General features: G+C 39.6%; 1 protein-coding gene across 2 annotated transcripts in view; it reads right to left on the reverse strand.

The window, feature by feature from the left end:
• The window catches only part of PTN (pleiotrophin), a 77846-nt gene extending 68371 nt beyond the window's left edge, over window positions 1–9475 (reverse strand). The window contains exons 1-2 of one of the 2 annotated variants that reach the window (XM_066362796.1): window positions 9170–9475; window positions 1382–1442 (exon numbers count right to left, since the gene is read on the reverse strand). The gene's annotated coding sequence lies outside the window, so the exon portion shown is untranslated. The remainder of the gene's footprint in view (window positions 1–1381; window positions 1443–9169) is intronic. The other variant, XM_066362795.1, reaches the window with a different exon arrangement.
• Window positions 9476–17714: the final 8239 nt, after the last annotated feature.

The raw sequence follows: 17714 nt of genomic DNA on the forward strand, positions 1-17714 counted from the left end.
TGAAGGCAAATGAAGAAGGCAGCGTTTGGGTCACTTACACCCTTGTCAGGTAATGGCCCTAGCAGAAGTGCTGGTGAATAAGCCTGAGTCCATGCCACACAATGGGCCAGTCAGTGGACATTTGGTCCTGTCCAAAATGTTCACTGAGACATCTGGTCTACTCCAAAAGGCTTTTTGTGTTTGGTCCTTGACATATGCCAATACTAGCTAGGCCACCAAGGCAAGAAGGGCTATTATTGGCAATATGGCCACAACACAATTATTCATTGGACCAATAAAACATGATCATGTTTGTTATGTATTAATTCTGTAAACCAAAATAGAGGGAAACATTATGGGCTATTTGAACTGAGGGACATCTTTTCTAAGAGTTGGACATTTTGGACAGGAACAAATATCAAGGGCCATTTGGCATAGAACAAATGTCTCTGTGGACATGTTGTACAAAACCCAATGTCCTGAAACGATGGGGCCTTTTACTCTTAAGGGGCTTCAGCTGGGTCAACAGCAATTCAGATGGTGTCTGCAAAATGTTTTTATAAATAATCAAACATTGTAAATATTATTCAGACATAACGATATAGGTATGAGCAGCTTTTGCATACAGCAAGAAGTGTTATTGTCCATGGCCCTCGTTGGATTCTTTTTACTTATTTTTAATTGGATTTATTGGGGTGACATTGGTTAATAAAATTATATAGGTTTCAGGTGTACAATTCTATAATTCATCATTGCACCATGTGTTTAGTACTCCAAGTCAAGTCTCCCTCCATCACCAATTATCCCCCCTTTCCCTCCCCCCCTCAGTCCCCACCAGTCACCACTGTTGTCTGTGTCTATGAGTTTTTTTCCTTTACTTAATCCCTTCCCCTTCTTCACTCAGCCCCCTAACCCCCTTCCCCTCTGACAGCTGTCCATCTGTTCTATCTATGAGTCTGTTTCTATTTTGTATGTTAGTTTTATTAAGCTATAGAGTGTATGATTGGAGAATTCTGCTCTCTCTTCCATCCTCTCCAATCTGTTGAACTAAACACCAATGGCTGGCTACTCCGAGTGAGGTCCCCAGGCCAACAGCACTATCACAAGGGAGCTTGTTAAAAATACAGACTCTTAAAGGCCTACAGGAGACCTAATGAACATGATCTGCATGTCAGCAAGATTTCCAAAGGCTTGGTAGGCATAGGGAAGTGTGAGAATCACAGCTACAGCACAAACAACGCGCTGCCAATCAGCTGTGAAGACCTCAATGTATTGAAAATAACTAATTGAAAAATTTGATATGTATCCTTTTTAGGACTGTCTACTCACTTGTTTTTTCAGTATGACTCAGATTTCCTTTTCTTCACACCTGTCACACATCTTCCCTCCTATTTTAACTTACCTTCCAGCGTCTTAGGCAATCTCTGGGTGTCCTGAGAGAACGACAATGACAAGCAGCAGAACTGGAGAAAGAGAAAGACAGAACAGACTGCCCTGACTTTATTATAGCCATATTTAGTATAACAGGTTACCATTTACAAGCATTGCTTTGTTACAATTTACCTTTTAATCACCAATCTGTGAGGTAGGCGGAGCAGGTAATATCATCAGCATCATCACCATCTTAGAGCTGACAATCCTGAGGTTCTAGAAGATTCAGTGACATACTCTACATCCTACACCAAACAACAGTCAGAACTATGATGGAATAAATGCTGGTTCCTGCTTCCAAATGTAAACCCTTAGTTTGTCAGAGAACCAACTAGGCATGAGAAACACAGGCAGTGGGGGAGGAAGAGCAAAAAGATGGGGGAGGAAAAACGGGGGGGGGGGGGACTTCTTCAGGTGCTCTGTCACCATGACCAACATTTTCATCATCCTCATCAAACACTCCCTAGCAATCAGACTCTGGGGTCAATATTTCATATTCATTTTCTAAATTAATATTTATGTCAATCCCAGAAGGTAAGTACCAATGACCTCATTTGAGAGATAAGAAAACTGAAGACCATAATATTTGCTGATGGTCACACAGCTAGTAAGAAGAAGAGTAGCTGTGGTTTACACCTTGATTTCTTTTACTTTAAATCTCAAATATTGGAATGTTAGGGCTAAAGTTGCTAATGTGTCACCTGCATCCTGACGTCACATGTCCAGGTTCCTCGATTCCCCTTCTCAGATCAGAATCTTTGAAGATGGACCGTAGGCATCTGGATGCTGAGACATGACCTAGTTATGCTGATAGATACTGAAAACAAGGACCCATTACCCTAGGTTAACTGGGCTCTTACTACACATACATTGGCGTTCAGGTTTGACATGAGAGGCAACCGGCACACAAAATGAATCAGCCAAAGAAAGAAATGGCATTATACAACAGAGATAAAAAAAAATCCAAACTAAGACTTGTAAGACCTTTGTTTAAATAGCATTTAATGCTATTGTAAGCTTATGTGACCCTATCAATTAAAAAAAAAAAAAAGATCTTGCTCTGCCTATCTAAGTAGAATTGTTGCAAAAATATGAGAAAATAAGTGTGAAGGGTTCTGAAACGCAAATGTTTTATAGCCACATTGGAGCTCTGATGGAAATGCTTCAAGTGATCAGTCTTGTAGTCTCTGAATTATATGGTTTGTGAAAGAGGTGGGTCAGATTTCTCTGTCCATACTGGCGGTAGCATGAGTCACTGGCCAAACAGGGTTTGAAGCCTTAAGGTAAAGGAGGTGTAGTATGGTTAGGAAGACACTCCAGAGAACTAGCCAGTATGTAGGACCTCTGGAATGAAGAAGATAAAGAACAGAGAGATGTGAACTGGCCAGTATGTAGGACCTCTGGAATGAAGAAGATAAAGAACAGAGATGTGAGGCTGCAAATGGGGGGGGGGTATTCTTTTGGCTTTTTAAAATTTAAATTTAATGGGGTGATATTGATCAATAAGGTTTCAGGTGAACATCTTTATAGTATTTGAACTGTTGATTGCACTGTGCGCCCATCAACCAAAGTCAAATCATTTTCTATCACCATATATTTGTCTCTCTTTACTATCCTCCTTCCATCCCTCCACTCCTCGGTAACCATTTATAAACAGGAATTGACATCAGTGATATGTAAGGGGATTAGGTATCTAGGACAGACAGTCAAGGCCATTGAAGCAGGAGGGCAGAAAGAAGGGTATTCAGAATCATTTAGTTATTTTTTCACTCAAATGCCAGATATTGGGGGGGGGGCATTTCAAGGGTCCTATGCTAGATAGTCTACAGTTCTTGAGATGAAGAAGAGTTCCACCTTTAAGGGGTACATAGTGTGAGTGGGGCAGAGCCGGTGGTAATAGTGAGTAAAAATGTGCTCTTCCAAGTCAACACTGCTGGGAAAGCAGAGGTTGAAGTCTCTGGACGGGGTGAATAGAGGCTGGGAAGGAAAGAAGAGGGGAGACTTAGAGCTCCCCCTAGAGGGAGGTTGCTGTGCAGACTTGCTCTGGGCACCTTCCACCTCTAGCTCACTTATAGTTCCAAATGCCACAGCTGAAGTTGGGGGATTTGTGTGTGTTCTTTTCCTCCATGTCTATATTTTTCACCGAAGAACAGTCATCTCACATCTGGTATAAAGTTTCATGGAAAGAACATCTCAGATGAGGTGTCATGCCTTTAAAATTATGTGTATTCTAAATAACTCCAACAGAATTCTTGAGATGTCACTTTCAATCATTGTTTTTCTACTCTATTATGTGGCAAATGAGAAATGAAAACACGAAGTAATAGAGAGTTCAACTGCTCTTCCAAAACAAATGACAGGAAAACCACAAGAAGACAGTGATGCTTTGGAAATAAATATTACCACCTTTTCCATTTAGTACTTGGGAGTTCCTGTCCTTTTTCTCATAAAATGTTTCCCTTTTTTTTTTCATCTCTTTGTAACTGGAACTGCTTAGAACAAAAATCCTGTGAGTCCATATTTTACTCTCACTTGTCTTAACTTGTGTTTTAATCTTTTTATTCACATATATATTGATAGACCGCGGGTTGCTTAAAGGGGTATTGATTTATCTTCCTAGCTCTGTCACACAACTGGACATGTAATAGGACAGTCAATACCTGTAGGCGGCTGTTAGGGATAAGAATAAAATAACAAGAGGTCCTTTATTTCAATCTCCTTCCCCGAATAGGATTGTGCTCAAGTCTTTCCCTTCGGTACTTATTCAAAAAACAATTAAATATGCGAGACCAAAACTCAATAGAGAATAAGAGAGATTTGGGAGTTTCCTCAATGATAATTGGAGCAGACACTCAAAGAGTCGTGATCAACAGTGAAGCATTTGGTAGGGGGCGGGGGAGGAAGAGAGAGCGAGAGCAGGAGAGAACAAAAATATTTGGAAATAAATGTCCACATTTGGAAGCTGAGGTAGGGGGAGCAAAAAACAATGGGAGGAGTGGCTAAAGAAGTTAGAAAAAAATTAAGATAATATAATGTCAAGGAGGTTAAGAAGGTTGAGCAGCCAATGGACTATGTGATAAGGAAAAGAAAGAAATGTAAAGTACCATCAGTTTGATAAAATGAATGTGACTCATAAAAGTGTTTCTTTCATAGATAGGTGGGAGTAGGTTGGACTTTCTTTCTTTGAGATGTCTTTTAAATAAATACCCAACAAAGGATTTCACAAGTAAGCACCTTTTACCAAACACAAAGTGTTTGGAATTGGAAAACCGAGCCCTAGAGGAAAGAAACTAAACTTAAATATTTCTTAAACATGACATTGTCCAGCACAATGGAAACCATCCTGCACTTATATAATAGGTATATTATTAAAGTGATCTACCATTGTAGCAAGAAACATTGTTTGATTGAGGGAGGACCTCGGAGAGTATGATGAAGGTGAGTAATCCTGGCTCCACCCCTTCCTACACTGGAGTCCGGAGAAGAAAAGGAAGTCAACATTTTTTTTTTAGTGATCAGAGTGTAAGCTGTTCTTAGCCAGGGTCTGAGTCAAAAAGGAAAAAAATCTAGTGGGGTCAAAATTCACCCTTGACTTCGATCTAGTGAGCAAGTTTCAACCTTCCATGCATTCTAACATATAGGCAACCATCCCTGGTGACAGAGGGACATAACAGGAGATAGGGGAAAGGAATCAGGCCAGTCACCACAAGGCTTGTTGGGTGGGAAATGATGACAACTTGATCAGAAAAAGAACAAACGAGAGCCAGAAGAGCCGGGCACAGGAAAGCATAAGAGCTGGAAGAAATGGGAACAAAAGGTTGGAGATGCAACGTGCTATTTGTATTTTTTAATGATGTTTTGGTTTTTACTAAGTGCAGTTGTTAGACTTAAGAGCTCCATTGTCAGGTACTATGACTCACTTCTTCAAAATTAATACACAGCAAGAGATTTATTTTATTTTTGCTAAGTATAAAATTTAAGAATCTAAGGATTCTGCTTTCTGGAGACTCATTATGATCATCTTTTTTCATTTGAAATGTTACTTTATCTACACCTATTGTGAAGAAATGGCTCCAAAATAAAGCCCAGTAAAATAAGCTAAGTTTTATTTTTCCAACAATCTCAAGCACGGACTATTCACTGTAGTTCTTGCCTACCCTTAAGAAACAGGAATCTGTGGTGAATGTAATCTACATAATCAGTCCATAATATTACCATAATGACAATGCCTTCTGATAATATTACATTACAGCTGCCCTTGTAAACCACTAAAATTTTAACCTCTTATTTACCAAATAATAAAATAGAGAGGAATAAAAGGCTCATTTTAGTTGACAATCTAGAAAGATCATATGACACCTGAACAACAATGCCACATTCAAGCCTGGCATGAAATGTGTGGAAAAAATGGCCCAGTGCATGGAACTAGAATTGGCCACTCACATAAAAAATGGAGAACAACTTTTCAAAGGGAGACCATGGCCCAAATCCCACTCAAGCTAATTGAGTCTGGATGGAAAAAAAAAGCAGTCCTCGCTCATAAAGAGAAGGTCCATCTCCAAACATTATTTTACCTTAGAGCACTGGTAGTCAACCAGGTCCCTACCACCCACTAGTGGGCGTTTCAGCTTTCATGGTGGGCGGTAGCAGAGCAACCAAAGTATAAATAAAAAGATAGATTTAACTATAGTAAGTTGTTTCATAAAGATTTATTCTGCCAAACTTAGCGAAAATCCGAATAAAGTACTTGGTAAGTAATTATTATTATATGCTTTAACTTGCTATAACTCTGCTTTATAAATTTTATAAAGTAAAGTTACTTCCCTACTTTATAAATCACCATTACTGTGGAACCGGTGGGCGGTTAGAAAATTTTACTACTAACAGAGATACAAAAGTGGGCAGTAGGTATAAAAAGGTTGACTACCCCTGCCTTAGAGCAATGGCATGGCCCTGTGCCAAGAGGAGGCAAAAGTTCGGATTATTCCTTAGAAGAGCAGCCAGAGGAGACTGGGCATTCAAGCAATGGAGCAAGGCTGGCTGGAGAGCCATGCCTCTGCCGGAGGCTCTAGAGTGAACCACACCTTAAAGTGGGCTGAGGTGCGCTCAGGTGTGGACCACGCTTGCTCACTGATCACCTTGGGTGGTCTCAGTTTGGACATTACCTTCCAGAGAGAACTCAAGAACAACTCCCCTTAGCACGATGCTATCATAGGAAAAAGCGTAAGTGTTAGGAGAACAAGAATTCATATTCTGAATTCGGACTTCTGGCCCTCCATCTATGGTTGACCTATACTGTATACACCATTTTGAAAAAGCCAACAAAACTCAAGTCTCCAGAGAAAATTTTTGAGTAGCAACAAAAGAATCACATGGTAAATGGGAATATGAGCAGAATGCACCTGAGAATGTCATTTAAATGAGAAAGCAAGAGTGTCTTAAAAGGGGGAAAAACACTGAAGCTTAAGGTATTTAACTTCTAAGGTTGATTTTATTGATAAAAGTAATTAAATTATTTTGGGACTCTATTTCTTTTGGGTTATTGACAGCAGGTTTTGTGAAAATACAAATCAGGCCATTAAAAAAAATAATGTTCATTAAAACAATTGTGATAGGCACACAACACAATCAACAGTTCAAATGCTATAGAGATGTCCACCTGAAACCTATGTACTCTTATTGATAGTGTCACCCCATTAAATTTAAATTCAAAATAAAAAAGTGAGAACTGCAACATACTGCTACATGTAAAGACCAAATAAGGTACATGAAAACTTTCAATAAATTAGTAAATTTATTACTCCAAGTGTCATGGAAAGAGGTCTTGGAACCCAAAACTTATGTATTATTATATGATACATGTGTTATACTATATATACTGTTAACTATATAGTATTCTTATTTTGCATAATACCTCATTTAAATGAGTAAGTAATAAAAAGTTATATATTAACTGTAATTTCATTTCTCTCACAGCTCTAGCTTTGAAAATATAACAAAATTGTATCCACAAGTGAACAGCTGGAATATAGCACCTAGTGAGATATCCATGACTTCGGGTGGGTAAGCTTCTATAAAGGACTCTCACTAAATGAGGAGGAAATGTCCTAAAGTCGGCCTGGGAAGAGAAGGAGAGAGAAAATCCCTTTCTAAAGATTTAAAGTATAACTAGAGAGCTCAAAGCAAAACATTTCTGAAAGCACAGAATAAGGGCGTTGGTTTATTTTTCAATAAAATAATTTTTAAAAATCTCATCTTCTACTTTAAATGAGAAAGTATAAATTTCACCACTCTGAAACAACTCATGTCCCAAAGAGGGGAAGAGACATAACATCCACTCTAATTGCCTTTGAATTGGGACTATAAAAGTTTATTTTCTTGAATGATTTGGCCTTTAAAATGCATAATTTACTTAAAAAGAAGCATAATGTTGATGGGAAATACAAGCTTGATTTTCTGTGCTGGGAGATGCTCCCATTACCTTGTAGTGTTTCCATATAGCAATTCAACCCTATACTGTATACCAAGGGGCAAAAATGGGCTCCATGGGTCCACCAATTCCATTTTCCCTGGGATCATGAACTTGCTTCATATTAGTTCAAAAGCTGTTCTTAGTTCCCGAATCTCCTCCCAGGCCCTTCCCTCCAAAACACACACACACACACACACACACACACACACACACACACACACACACCCCACACCACCTTTCTCAAGCTGCTCAAGCAAAATGCCTACTAAGATAAAAGATGACCACAGGCTGGACCTTTGATGTTCCTCACATTGTTCATTCTCTCCTCTCATCGCCACCCCTCCCCCACAAGCCACTCCTATTTTTTCAGTGTGTCCCCACGTCTGCCAAGTAGTGTTAACAGACAGAGGGGTGAGTTAACAACAGAGTGTAGATAAACTCGGTGTGTGTTCTTGAGTGTGTATGTGTGTTGTGTTAAGGACAAAGGTGTATGTGTGTGTGTGTGTGTGTGTAAGTTTCATGTTTGGGGTGTTAAGTAGGGAAGAAGTTAAATAAATTCCTCACTTTAAATTACTTTGTTAACTTATTAGAAGCATCAACTCAGCAGCTAAGACTCTGACAAATGAGTAATAAATGGACCTTAGCTTTATTTATGTGGGTGAAATAAAAGAAGTTCAAGTGCCTGGGTACAAGGCAGTTATTCAGATTAGCATGCAAATGAAGATGGGGTTCAAGGGGTGTCTTTCAAACTTTGGCCTGAACTCTTTCTAGAACCATCCCTGGGGCTGGCAGGCAGGACAGGAGCGCTGGATGCTCTGTGAGAAGCTGGGTGTTTGCCCGCACAAGAAGGAACCAGCTCCCGCATCGAATCTGGAAATGCCAGTAAGAATCCCCAGCGGGCAAGTCCTGAGCGACAGAGAATGGACGGGAAAGGAGGCCTGCTTGCTCAGGTGCCTTACCCAACGCAGACACACCTACTTAGGCAGTTTTACAGAGCAAAGCCCCTGCACAGTCCTCCAGCAGGTAGCAGGAACACTCTCCAAATGCATGCATGACATCACAAAGCTACTTACCTACCATTCAGCGCTGGGTACCCTGACCCTCCTGACCTGCCTCCCCCCACAAAACCCTCAGTTTGCCTCTGGAGCAAACCAGTTTGGAAAGCCACCCAGGCGGCCCCTCTCCCACTCCTGCCACCACCATTAGCGGGCGCCCCGAAAAGTGGCAGGAGGCGGAGGAAACTCCATTGGAGACCCCTGGGAGAATGGCGCGCCCCTTTCCACTTACTTTGAGTTGCAAACGTGGTGTGCTGCGCTCAGGCTGCCTTTGTTGAAAGGGGAGAGGTTGGCTGCTCTGCTCCGGGTCCAGGTGCCCCTGTCGCTGCAGCTGCAGGCGCGCACTGCTGCTCCCTCCCTGCTGGCGGGCTGCTGGCTCACTGGTCCCTTTCTTCCCCTGGCTTCACCTCGGGGTTTCCTCTGCTCCCTGGCTCCCTTGGCGGGATCTTCGGACTGGAAGGCGGGGAACCTGATCCTGCCTTGGACTCAATTCCGCTGCGACAGGCAGGGAACGGAAGAGAAGTGGGGGCTGGGGGGCTGGCGCGGGCAGGGGGAGGACGCAGGCCTGGAGGGAGGGGGGGGGAGGAGTGAGCACGCGCCTTCCCTCAAGAGCTGATTGGGAAGCTTATTAAAAGCAGAATCCCCCAGGGGCAGGCCCTCCCCGCAGGAGCATGCACACTGATTTGAACCGGGAGGCCAGAGGTAGAACACGGCTTTGTTTTTAGCAGAGACCCATGCACTATTTCTTCTCACAACTTTACGCACGACCTATTCTTTAGGTGGCTGCATACCCCAGTTCATCAAGTAGGACATCTTCAAGGGAGCATGGATGGCATTTCAGGTTACAATTTGGACCCCAGACAGTTGTGTGTTTTTTTAATGATATTCAGAATGAAAAAGCACGATCTTCAAAACTACCCACCCTCTCCATCCTTCCCACCCTCAAACTTCCTGCCTACACACAGCGAGGGTTAACTTCAGCTGTCTTTCCTACCACCTGTACGTGAGGAAAATGTGCAAAGTACCTTTCTGCGCCTGTCACAAAGAGTGGCAGATGTCTGAGAGTTCCCAATTAAATACCATTTTCCTTTAGGGGGCTCTTTCTTTTTTGGGCTTCTTTGGCACCTTTAGTAACCTATTCAGTGACATGCCTTTGACACCCAAGAATTTAGGGAATTAATCAATGCAGCTCAAGCTCCAAGGGTTTGTAAAACTCAAAGGCTGAGGGCGCATGGCTTTCTGGAATTTCCATTTTGTTTTAATGAGGAAAGATGCTAAGGTAATATCCCTAGGATGGTGTAACACAGGTGGATATTTATAATATAGATGAGATATAAGCATGGTGCAAAAGGACTGAGTTTAAAAACAAATTTACCCTCAGACAGTCTCCAAATTACATTTTGAGATTCACACCACTTACCAGCTCCTTCTTGTTCATTATCTTGCTCCCTTTACTTCATTTCTGCTCATCATTTGATGCTGTCCACCTCAAAAGTGACTGTCAAATACACTTTCATTCCCAAAGGCCTGAGGTTACATTCCTTTGATCCACTTTGAAAAATACCTATTAAGTGCCTACTATACTTCTTAGAATTTACATTTACTTAGAACTATACCTAAATCCCCCCACCCACCCAAATAGGAATTGTTTTGTAGCAAGTACTTCTTAGGGACTCTGGGCTCTTATATTGACTGCAATGTAGACAAATGGTCCCACTGATGCTCTGGGTGGGGACAAAGAGGTGTCTCTACAAGTAGAACTTGAAATCGATCCATCAATCTTTTTTTTTCTCAAAAGAATAGGCATGAACAATTCACTACCCCACCTCCAGTCCACCCCCATGATGAAGCTCTCCCTACACGTGCCCCATACTATCCTCAAATGAAATAAGTGAATAAGGAACTGTCTTCCTTCTACACACAGATTTCAAGTGACCTGTTTCTCTTTTCTGTAGTGTTTGTTTTAATCTGATTTTTACCTGTATAAATTGGGGAGGAATGCACAGTATCAGTTTTTTACTATTATTTTCCCCAGGCCCTTTACTGGAGACACTTCCCAACATTCAACATCAGTCCAGTCCACAGAGAATTGCAAGGGCATGAGACAAGGGCTTATCTATTTTCCATTTCTTCCTAAAAGTTCATCTTAACGTCTACAAATGTGACACGCTGCCATTAGTTATTTGGTGCTTATCTATAAGGTTGATAGAGTAAGCACGGGAGCCCCACGATTCCCGCTCTGTCACATGTGCTATCTCTAAAATACAACCCTTTATTCAAATGGGAATATAGGAAAATTACTTACATCAGTGGTTCTCAACCAAGGACAATTTGACAGTGACTGGAGACGTTTTCAGTTGTCAAAGCTTGCTACTATCATCTAGTGGGTAGAAGTTATGGACAGACCCCCCCCTGCCCAAAGCCAAACAAAACAAAAAATTATTAGGCCTCAAATATTAATAGAGCTGAGATGATAAAACCCTAACTATCATTAATAACCATTCATTTAAAAAATATAATGGAAGGATAAAGAGAGGGTTTTTTTAAAGAAATAGTAATCTATGAGGTTGAGCTTAGTCTTAATTTAATTCAACCCAGTATGCACACCAAGGTTTAAGTAGAAGACAGTTTCTAATGCACTCTGAAATGTTCAAGTTCAAATCCAAACTCCATCCTACGGTATAGTCGTGGTTGTGTTGATTTAAGATTCCCAATCGTTTCATTCATTTATCCAACATTCATTGAACACTTAAGTTTCTGAGTGAGTAGAGCCATGACCAAGGATGAAAGGCTCTGCTCTCATATAGCTTACATTTTTGTTTATATAAATAAACAAGCACATGGAATTAACCCATTAGTTAAATTTTTAAAAGATGTGATAAGGTGGCATGGGAAAAATACAATAATGAAGGAAGATAAAAGTGTCCATTTGGCAGAAGGACTCCCTAGATTGGTCGGCAAACTCATTAGTCAACAGAGCCAAATATCAACAGTACAATCATTGAAATTTCTTTTGAGAGCCAAATTTTTTAAACTTAAACTATATAGGTAGGGACATTCATTATCGAGGTAGCACCCAACTTGGTATTTTGTGGAAGAGCCACACTCAAGGGGCCAAAGAGCTGCACGTGGCTCACAAGCCGCAGTTTGCCAACCAGGGTTAGGGTGAAATGTGAGTGAAGACTTTAAAATGAGTTGAGGAAGCTGGCTAAGTAAATATTTGGGGAAATAACCTCTAGACCAGGGGTAGTCAACCTTTTTATACCTACCACCCACTTTTGTATCTCTGTTAGTAGTAAAATTTTCTAACCGCCCACTGGTTCCACAGTAATGGTGATTTATAAAGTAGGGAAGTAACTTTACTTTATAAAATTTATAAAGCAGAGTTATAGCAAGTTAAAGCATATAATAATAATTACTTACCAAGTACTTTATGTCGGAGTTGCACTAAGTTTGGCAGAATAAATCTTTATAAAACAACTTACTATAGTTAAATCTATCTTTTTATTTATACTTTGGTTGCTCTGCTACTGCCCACCATGAAAGCTGGAATGCCCACTAGTGGGCAGTAGGGACCAGGTTGACTACCACTGATCTAGACAAAGGGATCAGCAAATGCAAAGGCCCTGTGGTCACACCTTGCTCATGTGTTAGAAGACCAGTAAGGGGGCTAGTGAGTAGAGAGATGAATGGATCCAGGCCAGGGAAATAATGGGCCAGATCAGGAATGCCCTTTGCCTTCTATGTAAGAAACCCCACTTTTATTCTGAATGAGGTGAGAAGCCACTAAGGCTATCAGAACCTGGCTAGTTTAATAGGGTCTGTCTGTTGTGTTGACTAGACCACACACGAAGACAAAAATGCAAGCAGAGATTTCAGTTAGGAGGCTGCAGTAATCCACTTTCTAAACTTCTTCCCCTTGTCCCTGTTTCTTGTGAAGAATAATTAATTCCAAACTTACCTTTCACACCTTCTCTGCCCCCTCCCAGAGCTCCTATCAGCAGTGTCTTGGCTTAGGCTGATGTTCACCATGCTGTCTCTGCCATCTCCCAGCCTGTCCAGGTGTAATTAATGAGCCCCCTACGTGCGTGTTACCAGGCTAAAATATAACTAATGCAAGATGATTTGAAATCATAGGAGTTATAACACTTCCTAAGGGTGTTTTAAAAATGAGGTCGCCGATTTTTTTAGTGACAAATACAAGGAGAAGTGTGATAAGCATGAAATGTAAAAATGTGAAGGAACCCAATGGAAGATTTGTCATTTGTCTCTTAGATGGCCCGCTTGGCAGGATGTTTGGACTCTCGATTATCACATCGGGTTTCTCACTGCTCCTGGAATGCTAAAGGACAATTTATCCAGGCCACATAGTGTAATGGAAGGCCCATTAATACATTTCTTTTCCTCTCTCTGAAATAGCTCAAAGGTAGTGAAAAAAAAAAAAGAAAAGAAAAACTTCTACTTCATTGTTTTGATCTCTATGACTAGATTACAAAACTCACTTTTATCTTTGGTAATCTTTATAATGATCATGCTATTTTTTATTTAAAAAACAAAACAAAACAAAAATGAACCTAAGAACAGCTTAAATAATTAAGGAATTTATCTCATAAGCAACACAGGTCCGTAAATTCTTCAAAGACCCAGATCTTTCCATTTTTGATTCTGCACAAATTGATACATCTTTGATTTGTGAACCAAGACTCATCAATATGCTTTCAGGGAACTTCTGAGATATTTGGCTGAAAGTAGGAAAGGCCTAACACCCGGGGAGAACAGATTAGTGCCCCATGTCACATAGTCACATGATTTATGAGAGCAAAGGAAAGGGGTGGAAAGGATTTGGGAAGCAACCAACAATGCTTGCTACAATTTCTTCCTGGTATTTTTTAAATTAGCATTTTTTCAGTCCTTCTTGGACAAACCTAAGTATCTTGATGTAAGCCCTTTAATCTTGTCTGTCTTGTTCAGAACTGTTAAAATCAAGGTTTCTAGGTTGGCAAAGTTGAGGAGAAGGCCTTGGACCATAGATTCACCCAGATTTATCCAGGAAATCCAGACTGAAATAGCTAAAGGAGTTTGGTCATACATTACAAGAAAACAAAATCTATGGATGCTATATCCCTTGTGAAGATAGACACAGAAGTCCTTCTTAAATATCAACTCAATGCCAGTGATAGATAAACAAAATAATACTGTACAGCATGTTGGCTATTTATCCATGGAATGCAAGTTTGGCTCTACATATAAAAATCAAACAGTATAACTCAGCATATTAATAGATTAAGTAGAGGAGCAAAAAAAGCACATTAAATATATAGGAAACACATTTGAAAAGATCCAGCATCCATTCATGGTAATTCTCAAGCAACTGAAGGATATATATGAATATCCTTGTTCTGATAAGACATATATACAGAAAGCCTTCAGCCAATGTGATACTTAACAGTGATAGTGAATGCTTTCCACTTAAGATTAGAAACAAGGCAGAAATGACCACTCTCACTGCTTTATTCAATATTGTGCTAGAGATCTCAGCCAGTGCAATAAGGCCAGAAAAAGAAATAAAAATCATAGAAAGGAACATATGAATAAGTATGTACATAGGAAATTGACAGGAATGCAAAAAAAGCTTCTAGAACTTATCAGTGCCTTCAGCTGGGTACACTTTTAGATTATAAAAATCAATTTCATAGTTATTTCTAGCAATAAATGATTGGAAAGTGAAATATTGAAAATATATATCAAATGTCTGAACTCTTTGCAGGATAAATTTAACAAAATCTGTTGAAGGCTTATACATTAAAAAAAACACCAGACATTTCTGATTGAAGTCACCGAATACCTAAGGAAATGAGAGCAATTCATCATAGTCATCAATGGGAAAATTTAAGATAGTTAGATAAATTCTGTCCATATCTATCCATAGATATAATGCAATCCAAACCAAACCCCAATAGGCTTCTTTATAGAAATTTTAAAAAACTGCTAACAAAATATCTATGACAGTGCAAAGTTTTTCAAATAGGCAAAACAGTTTTTGAAATAAAGAACAAAGTTGGAGGACTCACACTGCTCGTATCATGTCCTGCTGTAAAGCAAAAAGGAACAAAATTATTGCACAATACCAGCATAAAGGTGGACTGATGGGTCAATGGAGAACAAAGTTATCACTTCACAAATATACTCAAAGATATTTCAGTGGGAAAAAAATAAGTTTTCTAAAAACTGGTCCCGAAACAACTAAACTTTGACACAGTAGGAAAAAATTAACTCACAGTGAATTATAGATCCAAATATAAAAGCAAATGCTCTAACATTTCCAAAAAAAGAGTAGGAGAAAAAAAAAACAACCTTTAAGTAGACAAAGATTTCTTAGATAGAACATAAATAGCACTAATTTATAAAGCAGTGATAAATTGAATTTCACCAAAATGAAAATTGTTGCTCTTTCAAAACCATCAGTAAAAATAGCAAGAAGGCAATCCTGAGAATGCAAAGAAGTAATCTCGTAATGCCTGCCTGACAAAGATTGTGATCCAAGACATTAAAGATTCCATAATAACTCAGTAACCAGACATCAATCAGCCAAGTAAATAATTGCCAAAAGATCTCAACAGTCATTTCACAAAAGAAAATAAGTAAATGCCAAGAAGCATATGAAACAATGCTTACCATCATTTTCCCTGACAAGGAAATGCCAACTGACACCCCCAATAAGATACCACCACATACCTACTCAAAGAGCTAAAATGACAAAGATTGGCAATCCCAGGTGTTGGTTGAAATATCAAATGGTACAACCACTTTGGAAACAGTTTGGTAGCATCTCATAAATTAAACACACGTCCACCAAATGATCTAGACTTTTCACTCTTAGGCACTAACTCAAATTAAATTAAAATATGTCTCCTACACAGAAGTTTGTACATAAATGTCAATGACATCTTTAGGCATAATAGCCCCAAACTGAAAATCCATCACTGATAAATGTATTAATAAAATTCAGTAGATCCATTCAATGAGAAACTATTCAGCAATAAAAGAATAAATTACAGTGGTACCTTGAGATACGAATTTAATTTGTTCTGTAACCGAGCTCGTAAGTCAGTCAATTCATATATCAAACTGCTGATACTGGACCCATGTGCCAACTAGTGGCAGCTTCCTGAATCATGACTTGTATCTCAGAATTTCGCTTGGATCTCGAACAAAAATACGGACTGAGTCGCAGCTCGTATCTTTAAAAAAAATTCGTATGTTGGTCTGTTCGTATCTCAAGGTACCACTGTACTGATATATACAACCTCATGGATTAAGTTCAAAAACATGATGCTGAGCAAAATAAACCAGACATCTATGAGCACATATTGTATGATTCAAAATTAGATGACATTCCAGAAAAAGCAAGCTTGATCTACATTCACAAAAAACAGGTTAGTGGTTGGCTGCCTGTGAATGCAAGTTGAGGTTGGGGAGACATAGATAGAACCACTAAATATTCTATTGATACAGTAGCTACAAGTAGGTAGACATTTGTCAAAAATCTACTAAACTGTACATGTAAAACAGGTGCATTTCATTGTATAGAACTAAAATTCTTAGATGACCTCAAAGAGTTTATTTACAAAATAAAATGAAGAGATGGCGTGGTGTAGTGGGTAACAGCATTGACTCGTCAGATTGCCTGGTTTCAAAGCTCAAGCCTTTCTATTACTGGCTGTGTGACCTTTGGTAAATTACTTAATCCCTTTGTGCCTTGGTTTACCATTTGAAAAGTAAGGATCATAACAGGGCTTGTCTCATAGAACACTGTTTAGAGCATGGCTTAGTAATTAATAAACACTGTATTATGATCCATTCAGTCAACAAAGAACTTTAAAATCCTACATTGAATTCTGGATCAGACACTGCATTAAACTGGGTCTAAACTCATGTGAAAAGGAAATGCATGTTGTTAAACATATACATCCCCTTAAAGAAAAACTATATCCCAAGACTTTTGAAAGTAAACTCTTTTAAGAAACCAATTTTTCTTTTTTTTTTTTTCTTTTTTTTTTTTTAATAATTTTATTTTTTTAATGGGGTGACATCAATAAATCAGGATACATATATTCAAAGATAACAAGTCCAGGTTATCTTGTCGTTCAATTATGTTGCATACCCACCACCCAAAGTCAGATTGTCCTCTGTCACCTTCTATCTTGTTTTCTTTGTGCCCCTCCCCACCCCCATCCCTCTCCCATTCCCCCCTCCCCCCTGTAACCACCACACTCTTATCAATGTCTCTTAGTTTCACTATTATGTCCCACCTACGTATGGAATAATACAGTTCCTGTTTTTTTCTGATTTACTTATTTCGCTTCGTATCATGTTATCAAGATCCCACCATTTTGCTGTAAATGTTCCGATGTCATCATTTCTTATGGCTGAGTAGTATTCCATAGTGTATATGTGCCACATCTTCTTTATCCAGTCATCTATTGATGGGCTTTTTGGTTGTTTCCATGTCCTGGCCACTGTGAACAATGCTGCAATAAACATGGGGCTGCATGTGGAAACCAATTTTTCTTTCTTCATTTCCCAAAGGCAAGCATTAACTTCTATGATTAACCGGAGGGCTGATAGTCAACCCAGAAGAATGTCTGCGCTGTGTAGATGTCTGACCAGTCAACCCTTGAATACTGCTCCTGGGCCAGCTCACGCTGGGCAGCGCTGGTGGCGAGGGGTACACCAAGACACTTGACTAAAGACTTGTGCCCTGTCCTCAAAGAGAT

This window comes from Saccopteryx leptura, chromosome 2 (genome assembly GCF_036850995.1).
Source record: "Saccopteryx leptura isolate mSacLep1 chromosome 2, mSacLep1_pri_phased_curated, whole genome shotgun sequence".
NCBI lineage: Eukaryota > Metazoa > Chordata > Mammalia > Chiroptera > Emballonuridae > Saccopteryx > Saccopteryx leptura.